This window comes from Cavia porcellus, unplaced genomic scaffold (assembly GCF_034190915.1).
Source record: "Cavia porcellus strain 051 isolate PalLab524CR breed Dunkin Hartley unplaced genomic scaffold, mCavPor4.1 scaffold_16, whole genome shotgun sequence".
NCBI lineage: Eukaryota > Metazoa > Chordata > Mammalia > Rodentia > Caviidae > Cavia > Cavia porcellus.
Window position 1 is genome coordinate 12,281,228 of NW_026947499.1, and position 17,245 is coordinate 12,298,472.

Consider the following 17,245-nt stretch of genomic DNA (forward strand, 5'->3'; position numbering starts at 1 on the left):
TCAGTCACCGGCTCTGGGCTGGGCCTTGGGTAAGTTGGATGGGAATTCAGGGGCAGAAGCAGATCACAGCGCTGCTCCCAGGAGGGTTTCATGCCCCATGTGCAGGGGACAGGGACCCAGCAGGTCTGTGGCTCAGTCTATGCATCGGTAAATGTGATGGGACCCTGTATTTATTTATTTATTTATTTATTTTGAGACAGTCTCAGTCTGTGATTCAGGTTGGCCTTGGACTCACTATGGAGCCAAGGCTGGCCTCCAACTCCTAGAGATCCTCCTGCCTCAGCCTCCCGCATACTGAGATCACATGCATGTGCCACTACACCTGGCTGGGGACTGGGAAGCTGCTTTCTTGATAAGTTGTGAGGCTAAGAAAGAACCTGGGCTAGGTCTGGGCATCTCAGGGCAGGTGTGACGGTGCCAGCACACCCACTGTCCTCTGACTGTCCCTGTCCAGGTTACAGAGGCCTGGCTTCCTTCTGTGTCCCTTGGGGCACAGATTCATTTCATAGCAAACTGGCTCTCAGACCAGAGAAAAGCACCACTTGGATGGTGAATAACAGCAATCACTCCCTGCTGCTCACACTGAGCAAGGTCCCTGCCTTGGGAGGACCCTGCAGAGCTGCAGCTGATCTCCGCTAGGGGCAGGCTGGGGGGGGGGGAACGGAAGTGACGACAGAGAAGCAGGCGCTGGGCGGGGCCGAGCGTTTACCGCTTCCGGTGCCTGGCGCTGAGCCCGGAAGTGAGCTCCGCAAGGGCACGGCTTGCCCTCCAGCTGGCGCAGGTCTTGAGGGGCGTTACCCCGGGGTATCTCGGGGTTCCAAGGCAGGAAGACTGGCGTCCGAGAAGCAGATACGATGAGGAGGAAGAGGCTGAAATGGGGTCTGCTGCAGTCACGGGACAGCAGGTGCTGGAAGCCAGAAAAGACGAAGAAACCAGCTGTCCCCAAGAAACATGGCCGGGGCCATCTGTGTATCCTTTTATTCACTGTGCAGTCTATCACTGAACATGTCTGTCTTAGTTACTGTCTCGTTGCTGGGACAAAATACCCGACACCCAAAGCTAAAGGAGGAAAGGTTTATTTAGGTCGCTGTTTGTGGAGGTTTCAGTCGGGTGATCTCTTTGTGTGACTTTGAGCGGCTCCAAGCACAGCTCGTGGAGAGGGCGGGGCGGAGGACAAACAGTCCAGGGCAGGCAGGCAGGAGGCAGCGAGCAGAGAGCCTCTCGTTAACTCCGTGCAGGCCACTAGGTCTGTGGGCTGGTGCCAGGACACCCTGCGTGTGGCTTCTGTTTTCAGTAAATCCACGCAGCCTCACCCAGAATGGTGGGGCACTGGTCAGTGGTTTGATTCAGTTGTCACACACCCTGGATTCAGTCACTTTTGAAAAGCCCCCTCCTGGGGCTGGGGATTTAGCTCAGCAGCATAAGCACCTGCCTGGCAAGCAGGCGGTCGTGAGTTCGATCCCCGGTACCAGCAAAAAAAAAAAAAAAAAAAGAAAAGCCCCCTCCTATCCCCACCTATGAGTACATGAGGCTTTGTGGGGTCATCTAGACATAAGTCATAACTTCTCTCTCTTATTTTTCTTTCTTCCTTTCTTTCCTTTTCTCTCTCTCTTCCTTTTTTCTGTTGTCTTTTTGAGACAGGATCTTGCTATGCAGTTCTAGCTGATCTTGCATTTTGAACTTGCAGCAATCCTCCTGCCTCAGCCTCTCAAGAGCTGGGATTACAGGCATGCACCACCATGACTGGGCTGCTTCTCTTTCTTTTCTTCTTTCCCTCCACCTGTATACTAGGGATTAAACCCAGGGCTTGCACATGCTAGGCAGGTGCCACTGAGCAACATGCCCGCCTTTAAAAATTTATTTTGCCCAAGTCTTCCCAAGTCAACTAGGCGTACTTTAAAATCATGATCCTCCTACCTCAGCCTTTAGAGTAGCTTGGATTACAGGTGTGTATCCAACACCCAGTTTCACCAAGATTTATTACTTACAAAATTCTGATGTAACATGTGTGTTTGCTTTGAGCCACGGTATTAGTGGTCCTTGGCTAGGGCAGGTCTAGGAAACTAACAAGGATCTGGAGAGGTGGCAGCCTGTAGCTTGCTGTGAAAGATGTCTCAGGTGGTACAAACAGTACATACAAAGGCCCTGGGGTGTGAAGTTAGAGTATGTGACAGTCCTCACAGAGGCCTCACAGGAGGGCCTGCATGTTTGAGAGTGACCACAGAAGACTCTTGAGGGACAGAAAGCTTGTAGTGAGCCTTCCAGGGCTGGAAGAGCCTCAACTGATCAGGCTTCAACTCTCAGCTCTTCCCCGTGTGGTCTCTGGCGGGTCACCTTCCCTCTCTGCGTCTCTGCTGCTCTGTCTATTCTAAAGCGCTGTAGTGAGCTGACTGTGAGGACTTTCCTTGGGGTGTGGGATGTGAGACTTTCTGTCCATGTCAGGTCTGGTGACAAGAGGTCATCAAATGGAGTGGGCCGGGTGTTCTGGGTCCAGGCAACAAGTGGACCCAGCTACTTCGATGCATCCATGTTTGCTTTTTTGAGACAGAATCTCAGTCTGCTGCCCAGACTAGTCTCAGACTCTTGGTGATCTTCCTGCCTCCGCTTCCTGAGCGTGTGTCTTTTTGTTGTTGTTGCTGTTTTTTAAACAGGTCTAACTAAGTCGGCCCAGCCAGCCTTCAACGCATGATCCTCCTGCTTCAGCCACCTGAAGTGGTGGGAATATAGGATTGTGCCACCATGTTCAGCTTTGTGTCTTTATTCCACTTTTTGTTTTGGTTTCACAGTGCTAGAGACTGCACTCAGGGCTGTGTGAATGCCAGTCAAGCACTCTGCTCCTGAGTGGTACCCCAAGCCCCTGATTCCCCAAAGCCTCTGCCGCCCTCCTGCTCTGCCACCCTGGCTGGGTTTGACTGTGGGGCTGTCACCTGCAGGGCAGTGGGGTCCTGGTGGAGGCTGGTGACCATACACCACGGCCCTTGCTGGGTTCTTCTGGCCCGGTAGGTGCCAGGTTTCCCTAGGCAAATGCTGTCTCGGTCCTGCCCGGGGATGCAAGCATGCTGGGAACCGGGATCCATGACCTGGGAGGCACAGATTGGAGCTCCTCTGGGCAGGAACACAAGTGGGTCTGCCTGTGGCAACCAGAGTTGGGCTGTATCTGTATCTGGGACACAGCAAGGGCAGGGACAGCCAGGCTACTACAAGCCTGTTCCCCGGAGCAGTGGCACCAACCAGAAGCTTGTGAGAAATGCATCTCGGAGTCTTTGTACTGCTATGCCAGGGACCCCACTTTGAGAACTACTATGCTGAATGAGATGTTGGAAACTATCCTACCACCTCCTCCTCTTCTACCTCCTCCTCCTCCTCTTCCTCCTCCTCCTCCTCCTCTTCCCCTTCTGGTATTGGGGATTGAACGCAGTCTTCATAGGGAGCTGCATCCCAGCCCTTGTATTAAATTTATCATAAGACAGGATCTTAATAGATCACCTAGTTGTAAGGCTGAGCTGAAGTTTGCAATCCTCCTGCCTCTGCCTCCTATAATGCTAGGATTGTGGGTATTTACCACCTTGCCACCTGGCTGCCCCTAGACTATCTCAGAGCTACTTTAAGATTCTCTTAGGAAGACAGAAGGCAGAAATGTGAAACGAGGTGGCGTTTGATTTCCTGAGGACCCAAGTAGGGGGGTAAAGAAGGCAACGCTCGCGTCACAAGACATCTCAAATGTTAATCACGTGGTGTCCTCAAGGACCTGAGATGGACACAGCGGATGAGAGTGGAGAAGCCACATGACCACTGCCAGGGAAACCCCCGTGTCTGATGCAGGACTGGGGTCCTGCGGTTGAGATTCTCGGACCTTTCAGGAAAACCCCTCTAGCAGGTGAATCTGCAGTCCCTCCAAGAAAGGTGGATCAGGTGGAAAGTAGGAAGCTTTAGGAACCCAGGGCGGGGCCCTCCTTTCTGCCTCTGCTGCATTCCAGGAGCAGAGAGCAGGGAGAAAACAAATCTATAAATACACAAAAGGCGGTGGGGGACCCTGGAGCCGGGGCAGGAGTAGGTAAGGGATTCCGGTCCCGGGCCCTGGGTTTCTCTGCTTCCCTGGGCTCAGGCTGCGGGTACACTCTATGCAAATGTGTTTACTTTGTCTTCTATTTCAGGCCCCTTCGCTCAGCTGTCAGGAGCTGTAGCAACATGTCATGCGGTTGCACAAACAAGCATTTTGGGTGGAAATATTTCGGGTAAACAGACACAGTGTTATGACAGATCAGAACTCCAGACCCGGAAGGGGCTGGGTGGGCCGGGTCTCCGCAGTGAGGGATCCCTGTACCCTGCAGGCCAGCGTCTGTTACAGGTGTGTGTGGGGGGTGGCGGGTTCCGGCCTCAGGGGTGCTAATGGGCTTTGTCAGCCTAAAGGGCCAAGAGGTTTCCCTCTGGTGTCTACTGCTTCTGCAGCAGGCCAGCTGGGAGAGGAAAGAAAAACCATTAATTTGGCTTGACTTGGTTCTCTGTCCCAGAGCTATGTCCCTGTCTCGATGGCTTGAACTCTGTGTTGTCCTTGGGCGAGGACAAGGAAATGTCCTTGTTTGAGGTCAGAGCAGGGCTGGAGGGCAAGGTGACCTGGGCTTCAGATGGGTCTTCTGCATGGCATGTTTTTTATTTTATTTAACTTCTGTTTTGGTTGCAGTACTGGGGATCAATCCAGGGCCTTCAGGACTGAGTGAGATAGCATCTTGCTAAGTCTCTAAGTTGCCCACAAATGGACTCAAACGTTCCATCCTCCTGCCCCAGCCTCCTGGAGTGCTGGATGACAGGTGTGCACCATCACTCCTGGGATGATGCACCCATTAAACTGAATTTTGTTAGGGAAAGTGATAACGTTGCCAGGATGAAAGGATAAAATTTACGTGGAGAAATGCCTTCTCCTGTTTCTTCCTCCACTCATTGTTCTGTCCGTTCCCCCACCAAAAACTCACACAGGTACCGCGTTTCACGGTCCACCTTGACCCACCTGGTTAACACCGGCTCAGACTCAGGACGCCGCAGGAACCAGAGCACCGCAGCGGCCTGGCGGTGGCTTGTGCAGCCGCGGCGCCCTGAGTTTGGCTGGCTGCACGGCACAGTCCGGTACTGAAGCTTTAGTGCTGTTACACATTACAAGTTAGAGTTAGAGTTTCCTTTGCCTGTTTCTTTGTTCTGAATATTGTAATGCACATAATTCTATAGTTCCTCCTTTAGTGAGCAGTTCATTAATGACCTAGCTGCAGGAGCTAACTTGGTTGTTAAACGAGGAATGTCTGTGTACACACACACACACACACACACACACACACACACACAGATATTTTGTTGGGCTGTGTCTCCTGTTAGTCCCCAGGTCATATGCTTGATGGTTATGTCTAAAAGAGAATTCACATTTCCCTTGAAATGACAGATACTGCTGGACATGGTGGCACACGCCTGTAACCCCAGCTACTCAGGAGGCTGAGGCAGGAGGATCACGAATTCAAGGCCAACCCCGGGCAACTTAGTGAGACTGTCTCTGAAAAGAGACAGCTCTAAAAAGAGCTGGAAGTGTACCTCCATGGTAGAGCATCCACTGGTTTAGTCCTCACACTGCAACAGCAACAAAAAACATAAACAAACAAAAAAGATAGTTACCCTTTACCGGGCCCCCACCATGCACTGCCTACCATGGATCAGGGCCGCTTCCAACAGGACCTTCCAGAAGCTGGCCTTCTCAGGCCATCCTGGAGTGGCACAGCAGGACAGCTGGACCGAACCCCACCTCTCCCTGGCTCCTAGCCTGTGTCCCTGCTGCTACCTCAGGTGCTTGTTGGCTCTTGGGAGCCGGGAGCCGGGACGACTTGGGACCCGCAGCCAGCACTGCGGGCTGGCCGTACCCGACCCGGGAAGAGAACATGGGTCTCGCCAGCTGCCTGGGGGATGTGCCTGAAAGACACTGGCAGGTCCCACACTGCCCCAAAATGTCTCCTCCTGCCACCTGTCACGAGTCCTCAAATTCCTCCATCAGCGAGGTACGGCCTAGGCTGGAGTTAAGCACTTGTTTTGGTGGGGGAGGGCTCGGCTTCAGTGTGGACATTTTGAGGTCTCATCTATACCCTTCCTCAAAGCCCCTTGCCGGGGGAACAGCAAGGCCCTGGAGGCCAGGGACACCTGCAAGAATTCTGGGCAGAGAAAGGGGACCAGGGCGGGAAGGGACCACGCTGTGGGTCTGCAGTTGTGCTGCACAGACAGAGCCTTGCTGTGTCCCAGGCAGGGGCCTCCGGGGCCCACCTGTCCCACCGCCAAGCCTGGCTGGGCCCCTAAATAGCCGTGCTCAGAGCAAGGGAAGCCTGGGGCTTGTCACGGGGCCACAGAATGTCGCAGCTGCCACTCCGTGAGTGCTGGCTCTCGGAGAGTCACGTTCCTGCTCAGCTCCTCCTCCCGGATGGCCCCACCCGCGGGATTATCTGATCTGTATTTTCCTCTGAACGACTCCCTCAACGAAAGGTCTATTTCAAAACTGGCACAGTGCACTTCCCTTGGCAAGGAAAGAGACGGCAGAACCCCCCCAGCTTTTGTGTGGACAATCTGAGAACTCCCCCAGCCCCTACCCCAGCGACAAACAGGTAGTAACGCATTTAAAAAGGGAAACCAGGTTGGACACAGGCTTAGTCTCTGCTGCAGAAAGCTTGGTTAGCTCATTGTGTTTTTTCCTGGTACATGTTAGAGTGTGGTGTCTCTGTGAGTAAAAACTAGTCCTCATCCAGGTCCTCCTGCAGATCACAGCACAGAGATCACGTCTTGCCGGGATCTCAAGTTTACAAATGTGTGGTGCTGCCTGCCTAGAATCCCACCCATCAGGAGGCTGAGGCAGGAGGATTGCTGTGAGCTCCAGGCCAGCCCAAGTGACACAAAAGCGCAAACACAAAAAGAGAAGAAAAGAAAGCTTGGGCAGGGGAGGGGACAGATGTTCCTGGGAGTGTGACATGGTGCAAGAAGCATCTTGAAAAGAGGTCGGAAGAGCACAGGACAGTGCCAGCTGCACGTCTGTGAGCAGAGGGCATTTCTGTTTCCTTTCTGGACCTGAATTTCTCCAACCTGGAAAGGAAGAGTGTGGTTTTGGGTACTTCCTTTGGGTCAGTAGGAACAGGGAGACCTCATGATGCCTTTGCAGCCCTAGAACTGTTTGTCTTTCGTTGGGGTGGGGTTCACCTAACATAAAACTAGCTGTTGAATTAATTCTTGTGTTTTTGAGGCAGATGCAGGCTGGCCTTGAACTTGCAGTGATCCTCCTGCCTCAGCCTCAGCCTCCCCAGGGCACGGGCCTTGTCTTCTTAGCTTCCTGGGTACCTGACTCAGGTTGGGAGGAGCCGGGCGGAAGGCCTCTGTCTCTAAGGCTGGAGAGGCAGAGCTGGGCTCAGGCTGCAGTCTCGGAGGTGTCCTGGGAGCCGCTCTGTGGCCGTGCGTCCAGGGCTGGGAGCACAAGCGTGCCTGGCAGCTGCAGTCGGGGCCAGGGCTCTGATGAGGATAAAAGCCATGGCCCGGGCCAGGGCACGCCTGAGGGTCACACGGGGCAGGCACAGCCCCGGGCCAGGTGTCCCCGCTTCCCCCTCGGCCGGCCAAATCCCCAAGGGCCTCCCCAGCAGCTGGCTTGGGCCCTGCTCCCCATGCGGAGCGCCACGCCGGGATCTGGTTTCGGGGCTCATTCGGGGGCGCAGCGATGCGGGCCCCTGCATTCCTGGCCCTGGGCAGCCAAGTCCTTAGCTTGTTATTTATGGCGCCCTCCTGACTCCCAGCTCCTCTGAGGCCCTAGATGGGGCACTGTGCCCTCCGTAGTCTGTGTCACACGGCCACCTGCCCTAGGGACTGCGGCCCACATGCGCACTGCTGCGTTTCTGAACCCTCCCACCGGGCACACCATCTCCTTTCTCCAGGAAATCGAGTTTTAAAAGGCACAGCATAAAATGTGCCACCTTAATTGTCGTTTGACAATCTTGATGTGTAGCCCAGGTTGGCCTTGAACTCACAGCGAGCTTGCTGCCCCAGCTTCCTCCCTTCACCCTTCTCCTGGGAATACAGACCCGGGCACCATGCCCGCCAGCAGTATTCTTTTTTTTGAGAGAGGAGGGTACCGGGAAACGAACTCATGACGTTGCACTTTCCAGGCAAGGACTTGTGCCGCTGAGCTAAATCCCCAGCTCAGTGTTAAGAGATCTTTCCATATTTGTGATCCAGATCCAGGATCTCCCCCCCCCCCCGGGGTGCAGCTAGCAAGCACAGTTTTATCCGTGCTTAGGAAATGCCCTTCTCTGCCTTAATGCCTGAGCCCTGCCTCCTGAAGGACCAGCAGCAGCAGTAGCTTCTAGGAGCACGTGGTCTACTGTGAGCTGCGTGTACACGGGATCTGGGCCATGCTCTGCACGTAGGAGTCTGGTGCCTGGTGATCTGAGGCCACCTGAGGCGGTGATGGTAGCACTGTGGGATGTAATTATTATGCATCGCAAACATATACTAATAAAAAGTAGAGAAAACAAAAATAAAATCCTCTTCCATCATCAGTGAAAACGTTGTCTTCAGGAATACCAGTTCAAAAAGGCTGGGGAGGCCGGTGTCATAATGTTAGGCAGCCGCTGATATAAGTCCATTGTGTTTTCTCTGCTGTGTAATATTCCACTGACTAAAATCACACACATTTATCAGCTCTGTCCCAGTGCACGAACGCAGAGGTTGTTCCCAGTTGTGCACCATCACAAACCATGCTGGAAGGAACACCTCTCTGATGCCTCGCATAACAGGGACACATCTGACCTTTCTCAGGCCACGAGGCAAAAATGGAAGCACTGGGTCCCATGGGAACTGACCCTTTACTGTTCCCCTGGGAAGGGGCTCTTAACTATAGTGCAGTAAAATCATTAAACCATTTAGAAATTTCATTTGACTTCACTTTTAGAGCAGTTTTAGGCTCATAGTAAAATTCATTTATCCATCTTTTAAACATTTATTTATTTTAAAATTCACTTTATTCAGTTTTGTCTTTTTGAAACAGGGTCTCACTGTGCAGTTCAGGCTGGTGTTGAGCTCACGTTGTAGCCCAGGCTGGTCTCAAACTTGCAACACTCCTGCCTCAGCCTCCCCAACCTGGGATTACAGGCATGTACCACCACGCCCAGCTATTTATTTTTTGAGACAGAGTCTCACTAAATCACCCTGGCTGGCCTTGAACTGGAGACATTCCTGCCTCGGTCTACCAAGTGCCCAAATCCCAGGTCTGCACCGCCACACGGGACGCTCACTTGAACCATGTTAAGTGTCCAGTCCTGTGGTGCCAGATACCTCAGGGGCCTCACTGCAACCTGCCTGTGGAACTTGTGTATCACCCTAAACTGAGGCTCTGTCCTCTCTATGAACAGTAGCTCCTCCGAGTGTTAGTTGCAGATCCTGCCCCGCAACGCTGCAAGACCTCTGTCGACCTCTGTCATCCTCTGCATTCGAGGGCCTGGATGGCAAGCTTCATCCCTGCTTGGCTCCTGGTGTTCCTGCCCTGGGCTGTCTCGAAGAGCTTCCGAGGTGCGGCTCGCTGGGGTCCCCGCAGGATGAATCTTCGGCCTGCGTCCCTCTCGAGTCCAGGCCCCCCCCAGCTGGGCCCCAGCCGCGCTCCGGGGACTCCGCAGTGTGACCCATTTTCCACCTTGGTCGGTGCCAGCCTGCCTGCTGGGGCTGCCAGTTGCAATGTGCACGGTAGCAATGGATTGAGGTCACCGAGCAGATGGCGGAAACTTGCGAGAGAGGGCTGCGGGGCTGCCCCGCGGCCAGTGGCCCGGAAGTAAATGGGCAGGCAGCAGCCCTTCTGCACTGGCTCCTGGCCGGTGTCTGGCCCCTTCCCACCGCGGTGCTGGCTCCGCCCAGGGGCCTCGACTCCCTGCCGCCCAGCCTGGGCTCCTGGGCTTCCTGAGCAGGAAGGAGACCCCGATTCCCTGGAGCAGCCGGGGCCTTGGGTGCTCGCAGCTGCCCACTGCAGCTCTACGGCCAGCAGTGTGTGCGAAGCGCCTTGGGTGCTCGCCTCAGGCCTGGGGTGCGCTTCTTGGGGGGCCCATCAGTATTACTTTGCAGACCAGGAATAGAGGTAGGAAGGTGGCTCAGGGCCTGGTAAAGCCTGAGGGTCAGAGAGCAGTCTGAACCCCCAGGTGAGTGGACGTGAGCTCAGGGTCCAGTAAAAACTGCCGCTCTAAAGACTAGGGCAGTTCCCCACCCTGGAGCAGGCACGGAGCCCTGAAACTCTGGGGAGTGCTGAGGGGCAGTGGGTTCTCTGCTTCTAGCTCACCCTTGGCTCTGTCTCAAGCCCACAGAGCACACTGGGCAGCGTTTGTTTTTGCTGACCCATGAGCTGTTTGACTGTTCAGTGGGGGACTGAGCCAGGACTTCACACTCAGCTACACATCCCCGGCCCTTTTTATTTTTTATTTTGAGACAAGACTTTCCTAAGCCACTAAGTGTCCGGGCTGTGCTTGAACTGTGATTCTGCTGCCTTAGCTTCTCAGTGCTGAGATGACGTGGAGACGTTACACTCGGCTCAGTAACTATTGAATCAACAAAGGAATCCATGGAGGCTGGCTGAGGGTTATCTTGATATGACCGTGAGGGGAGATTAAAAGAGAAACATTTCCTCATGCTCTTCACCTTAAGAGGTTCCCGTGTCACAGATGGGCAAGGCGACGGAGGGTTCTGAGCCTGTATAAAATCGCGGGTAGCACGGCTGTTACGGTAAAATAGATTGGTGGCCTTTGGACAGGTGATGGGTAGGTTCCTGGTTGAGAACAATCAAAACCCCCAGCCTTTCCTGCGTCTGTGTAAGGAAACACACACACACACACACACACACACACACACACACATCCCTTCTGTTCAGGCCTTGAATGTTCTAGTGATGCCGCCCCTCTGAGAGCTGGGAAAAGCCTACTATGCTGTCACCTTGGGAAAGATGCTCCGCCTCTACAGCTCATGGAATCCAGAAGGTCCTTGCAGCCATGGTCGAGAGTCGACTGGCGGGAGGGTCCCCTGGCTGGATCCTTTGGTGGGGGGTGAATCCATTGGCGGGGGGATCCTCTGGCTGGATCCTTTGGTGGGGGTGAATCCTGTAGTGGAAGGAAGGGAGGACCAGACCAAGGTTCCTGAGTGCTGGTTTTCTTCTTTCCCTGGGTTGCTGCCTGAAATCCTCGCTGGGGCGTGCAGTGTGGGGGGAAGAGCCCCGGGGGTCAGGAGCCTGGGACTGAGTCCTGGCCCTGGCTCCCCCTAGGCCATTACCTTACCCCCTGGGCCTCAGTTTCCCCGTGTGGGGGTGGCCAATGCTGCATGCCAGGCGTTGCACCACAGTGGATCAGACACCGCAGGTGCGCGTGAGGCATAGTTGGTGCCCGAGGTCTGCTGAGGAATCTTGGGGGTATAACCTTGGGAGTTCTCAGGGGCACAGCACGGGTGTTTTACGAGCCATTGCTCGCTGAAGGCCAGGCAGGGTGGCAATTGGAGGACCAAAGACAGCGCCGAGGAGTCGCAGCCTGCCGTGAGGCTGCACTTTCATGGAGAGGGAGCCCAGGCTTCTCCAGCCACTGCCTGCAGCCGGGCCCTGACCCAGCTGAGCCCTAATCACAGGCCTCTGTCCGAAGCCACCTTTCATCCGGCATCAGGTGGAGCTTAATAACTATCCTCGGCCTTCACCCACCCGGCCTGCGGCCCATCAGTCACCTTATTAACCTTGATATTCTCTGCCCTGGAGGAGGACTTGTGGTTCCACAGGAGCTAAGGGACCGTGCAGACCCTGCCAGAGCCACGCCCAACGTTCTGCCCCGAGAACTCACTGACCAGGAGACTGAAGGGAAGAGAAAGCCTGAGAGATGGACCTGGGGTGAGGGTGCTCCAGGTGAAGGCAGGGCCCAACGCATGGAGGGCTGGACCTGGTGGTGCACACCTGTCACCCTCGCCCTGTGGGAGGCTGAGGCAGGAGCATCGAACATTCCAGCCCAGCATGGACAGCTCAGTGACTTAAGGAGACTCTGTCACAGATAAAAACGGGGCTGAGATGGAGCTCAGTGCAAAGGTTCTAGAGGGAGATCCAGAGGAGCGGGCGGGGCCTGGAGCTGGGCAGGGGGATGTGGCTTGGAACCTCTGCCTGCACACACTCTGGTGAGGAATCGGCTTTGCCCTAGAGGCGGCGTGGAGTGACATGGTCAGCCTAGAGTGCTGTGGCAGGGTGACAGGGATGGAAGCGGATGTGTTCTAAAGGCGGTGGCACTGAGCACGAAGCTGGAGAGCAGAGGTCAGAGCCGCCCTGTGACAAACCAGGCCGGGCCCTGCAGCTGCAGGGAGTCCTGATCCATCCTCCCGGCTCACAGCTCTCCTGCCCACCCTGGAGGCTGAACAACAGCTGGAAACCTAATTCCATTCTCTCCAAAAAGGTTTATTGTTTTTGGAGGTTTTGGCAACTGTGAGGCACCCAATGGCAAATGGAGTTCATATCTCTATGCTTCTTTCCTGGAGCTGGGATCCAAGGCCGCTTAGCAAAGGCCTTCTTGCTGCACCGAATAGTGGGAGGAGGACATGGCCTGGCTCCTGCCCTGGATGTGTGGACAGAGCCAGCTTTGCATTCTTCCTTCTCTGGGCCTCGGTTTGCCCAATCTGTGCAATGAGAGACCTGGATTATCGTCGGTTTTCTACGGTGCGTCCAGTGGGCTGTTTATCCTCACACACACAGGGAAAGAGTGAGCCCTCCAGGTCCCCCGATGATGGGCAAAGGTCACCTGTGTATTACAGGCTCTAGAGAACACCAGGCACCATGATCCTGAGTGCAGCTGAGTTTAACCGCTCTTCATCCCAGCTGGGGTGGACCTGTGCAGTCACTGGGACTCTGATTCTGGGGTGCTCCGAGTGAGTCTGAGCCACCTCCTCGCATGAGCAGGCTGAGGTCTTGTGTCTGAGCGGTTAGGCTGATCTCCTCGGAGCTGTATCTGTGGCCCGCTTTTACCCCAGGGAATGAGATTGGACTTGGGGAGTCCCACTTGTCCCCCAAGACCTGCCCCTGATTCTGCTTGTACTCAGGCCCCCGGAGGAAAGACAGTGGTGCTCCAACTCCGCTTCCCAGCATCGCTTGGTGTCTCCTTTTACATCGCCAAGGAGCCTCTTTATCACCCCCACACCTTGGGGGGTTCTACACCCAGCCCCCCTGTGAGGGCGAGCCATCCTAGGCCTCCACCCCACCACATTCTCATATTCTTCCAGCATCTGATAACTACGTCTCGTTACCAGGCCACTCACGCTACCCGGCTGTTATATGACAAACGATGTCAGGGTGGATACATTTGCAATTAGAAAAAAGTCAACTCAACTTTTTTTTTTTTTAAATGTTTTGCCTGCAGGGCTTTTGGGGGGCTTTAATATGCTAATGCTTAATATATGTGTCTAAGAGAGGGCTGATAAGATTGCGATATTGATCCCCGACATTTCTCTTGCCCCAGACACTGATTTAATTGATGTTAATTTTTGGAAACTCCACCTTGCCAGGTTGATTTGATCTCAAAGGCCTGCATTTCTCGGGTCTTTATCTCTAGGTTGCACCAGTAAGAAAGCTTGCTGGGGGAAGAGACCAGCCCTGGAATAGCGTTGTATATGCTTCAAAGGGCTGTTTGCTCCCAAAACCACTTAATTAAACTCCCCTGAATATATCTGTGCAGCACTGAGGGAAATTCCAACATCACCGCTGCGCATCCTCACTGGGTAGTTGCCGTTGGTACACTGCTGCCCCCGATGCCTGCCCTCTCTTGTTTTATGCCTGGCATCGTCCTTGACAATTGCATGAACTGCCAGGTGCCATTTATATATTTTTTCCGCTATTAGAGTCAGTTGGTTGCAACTTAGACTTCTGCTCACTCAGTGCCACCCGCCAGCCTGCCCTCCCCACCCACGTGTCCCTCTGAATGTCCACCTGGCTATTCACGCATTCACTCCTCTGCCACTTCCCTGCCGTGCTAATAGAACTGGCGCTCGCCAGGCACGAGGCGCTTCCAAAGTGACGGAACCAACAGGAGCAGGACACAGCCAGACACCAAGGCTGTCTGCCCACCTGGGCATTTGACAGTTTTAAGCAGAAGCGATTAACACAAGTGTGGGCCGTGTGGGGACGGGAATGGCGCAGGACTATGAGGCTGGAACTAGCCCCGCCCCTGGACCTGGGTGGTGAGAGCTGGGAGAGAGCAGCTGTGGCATTTGTTAGGGGAACAGGATTGACTTAGGTGACCTGGCATGGAGTGGACTGGGGGCATAAACACCCTGTCAACATGCTCCTCCCTCCCTCTGATCTCCTGCCAGCACCAGAGAAAACACTGCACAAGGCCACTCAGGTCAGCTTCTGGGCCCGGAGTGGGGCAGGGAAGGTGGAGAGTGGACCCGGCGTCAATCCAGAGGCAGCAGCGCGACAGTGTTATGAAACCGTGTACTCCAGCCAGGTATTTCTCGTATATTCTGTGAGATACCCAGAATCCCAAATGTATTTTGATCCCTCTGTTAGTCAGTTGGTTCCAACTAAGAAGACTGCTTGTATCCATTTATCTAAATATCCATCCATCCACCCACCACTTACCCATTCATCTGAATATCCACCCATCCACCAACCCACTCATTCATTTCTCCATCCATCCATCTTCCCATCCATTCACCCACTCATCTGAGTATTCACCCACCCATCCATTCATTTATGTATCCATGCATCCACCCATCTATCCAACTATCCATCCATCCACCCATCTCTCTATCCATCCACCCATCCATCCATCCATTCATCCATCCATCCATCTATTCATCCACCCACTCATCCATTCATCCACCTATCCACCCATCCATCCATCTATCCATCCATTCATCCATCCATCCATTCATCCATCCATCTATTCATCCACCCACTCATCCATTCATCCACCTATCCAGCCATCCATCCATCCACCCATCTATCCATCCATCCATGCCTCCATGCATCCATCTATTCATCTATCCATCCATCCATCCATCCATCCATCCATCCATCCATCCCTCCACCCCTCCATCCATCCACCCATCCATCCCTCCACCTGTCCATCCATCCATCCACCCATCCATCCCTCCACCCGTCCATCCATCCATCCACCCATCTATCAACCATCCATCCATTCACCCACCCATCCATTCATCCACCCACCCACCCATCCATCCATCCATCCATCCTCCCATCCATCCATCCACCCATCTATTCATCCACCCATCTACCCATCCATCCATCCATCCACTCTAAACACCCATCTGCCCGCCCATCCACCCAGACATTCACCTCCAGTAGGGTTCTGTGACACTCAGATGAAGGCAAAGTCCTGGTGACCCGCAGGGCTTCCTGTGCCCGCCCTTCCCTCCCCACCGTGACCCCTCCCTCACCTCCGCTGGCTCCTGCTTCCCTCCTCTCTGGTACTCTCCGGCCTCACTGCCTTGCACACGGTGGCCCTTCTCCTAGACAGCTCTCCGTGTGCTCGCCTGCCTCCTCCCTCCCAGGTTTCGCTGACCGTCCCGCAGCAGAGGAGAGTCTGCCCACCATCCTCGCCGTTTCTGTCTTCCCTGATTGGCTTCCTTCTTGTCACTTTTACCATCTTGCAAATGTGTGTGTGTGTGCATGTGTGCGCGTGTGCACCAATCCAGTCTTTCTTGTTTGCAGTGAACCTCCTTTACCCTCTCGGCAGATTATCAGTACTATCGTGGAGGCATTTTTGCTGGGTTGTTTACCGCCATACTTCTGCCTGCAGAGGAATCCCCGGCACACGGAAGAGTCCCCAGCGAGCTATGCACCCGCCGCATACGTGAAGAAAAGCAGGAAAGCGGCTCGGTGTGAGTTTCCAGCCTGCCCGGGAGGACTCTTCCCTCCGTGAGTTTCTACAGCTCATTGTATCTCCGGGCTGCACAGGCTGAAACTCCAGAGAGCGTTAATGATGTGCCTGGCGCCCCGGGGAGATGCCCTGAACTTTCCATGCGAGCTCTGGACTTGGCTGCTTCCGACTCCTCGTCCTGCTTAGGAAAACCCGAGGGCAAGGAAGGGAAAAAGTGAACACTTCACACATTCATCTTCAAAGCACTTAATAAACGTTCAAGTAATTAATTCGCGCGGCTCCCTGGGAAGTGGGTTTTATTGTCTCCGTCCTGGCAGCGGGAGATGAGGAGGTCCATCATTTTCCCAGGGCCATGGCTCGAGCCCAGAGCGGTGCCAGGGTCGCGCTGGCAGGCGCTGAGCTTCTGGCCAGGAGGCCTCCTGGTCCCTGGCGGTAGCCGCAGGAGCCAGCCGGACGGAGGGTGGCCGAGTGGGGCTTAGCAGACACCTCCCGGGGGACACGAGCGCTTCGCCAGGGCAGGCTGAGCCCATGAGAGGACAGGGGTGCAGGGGTGCAGTCACTGGGCGGAGGCAGGGGCCTCCCCCGGGCCCCATCCTGTTCCTTAGACTTCTCCTTTCTTCCATATCTGGGGCACCCGCTTCCCATTCCGATGTGTTCTAGATCAGAGATGCAGCGGAGGCTCCATTATCTCCTGTCAGTGACACTGTAGGCGCACTGAAGCATCACTGTCCTGACATCAGTTATCCCAGCCAGGATTTGCTCTGTGTTCGGGCCGGAAGTTAGGAGCCCTGAGGTTCAGGCCTCTCTGTTGTACCACGCGTCCACTAGGGTCCTGGTTTTTGTATGTTAAATAAATAATAAGAAAACACTCCTGTGAATGTCACACATCACACAATGCTCTGAGGGTTTACTTTGCTTTTTTTTTTTAAACTTCCACAGCTCTGTGAGATACGAACTATTTTTCTCTCCTCTTTCCTCCTCCCTTCCCCCCGGCCCTCTTCCTCTCTCTCTCTCTTTCTGTCTTCCTTCTTGTTGGAACTGAGCCCAGGGTCTTCCCACTGAGCTACATCCTCAGCCCTTTCTTTGTTTTTCTTTTTAGTTTGGCAGAGTCTCACTAAATCTCTAAGTTGCCCAAGTTTGCCTTGAACTTGCGATCCTCCTGCCTTAGCTTCCCGTGTAGCTGAGATTATGGGTGTGCATCCCCAGGCCCAGTTTTCCCTTTTTCTATCTTTCTTTTTTCTTCCTTCTTCCTGACAGAGTCTTGTTATGTAGCTCAGGCTGGTCTTGAACTCAAGGCGATCCTCTTGCCTCAGCCTCCTGAGTGCTGGGATTACAGGATGTGCCACCATGCCTGG

General features: G+C 54.3%; 1 long non-coding RNA gene across 1 annotated transcript; it reads left to right on the plus strand.

Moving 5' to 3' along the window:
• The first annotated feature begins 715 nt into the window (after nucleotides 1-715).
• LOC106025287 (uncharacterized) lies at nucleotides 716-16,159 on the plus strand. Its single transcript, XR_001198857.3, has 2 exons — nucleotides 716-969; nucleotides 15,747-16,159. It is a non-coding gene; the product is annotated as an uncharacterized LOC106025287 (long non-coding RNA).
• The last annotated feature ends 1,086 nt before the right edge of the window (nucleotides 16,160-17,245 follow it).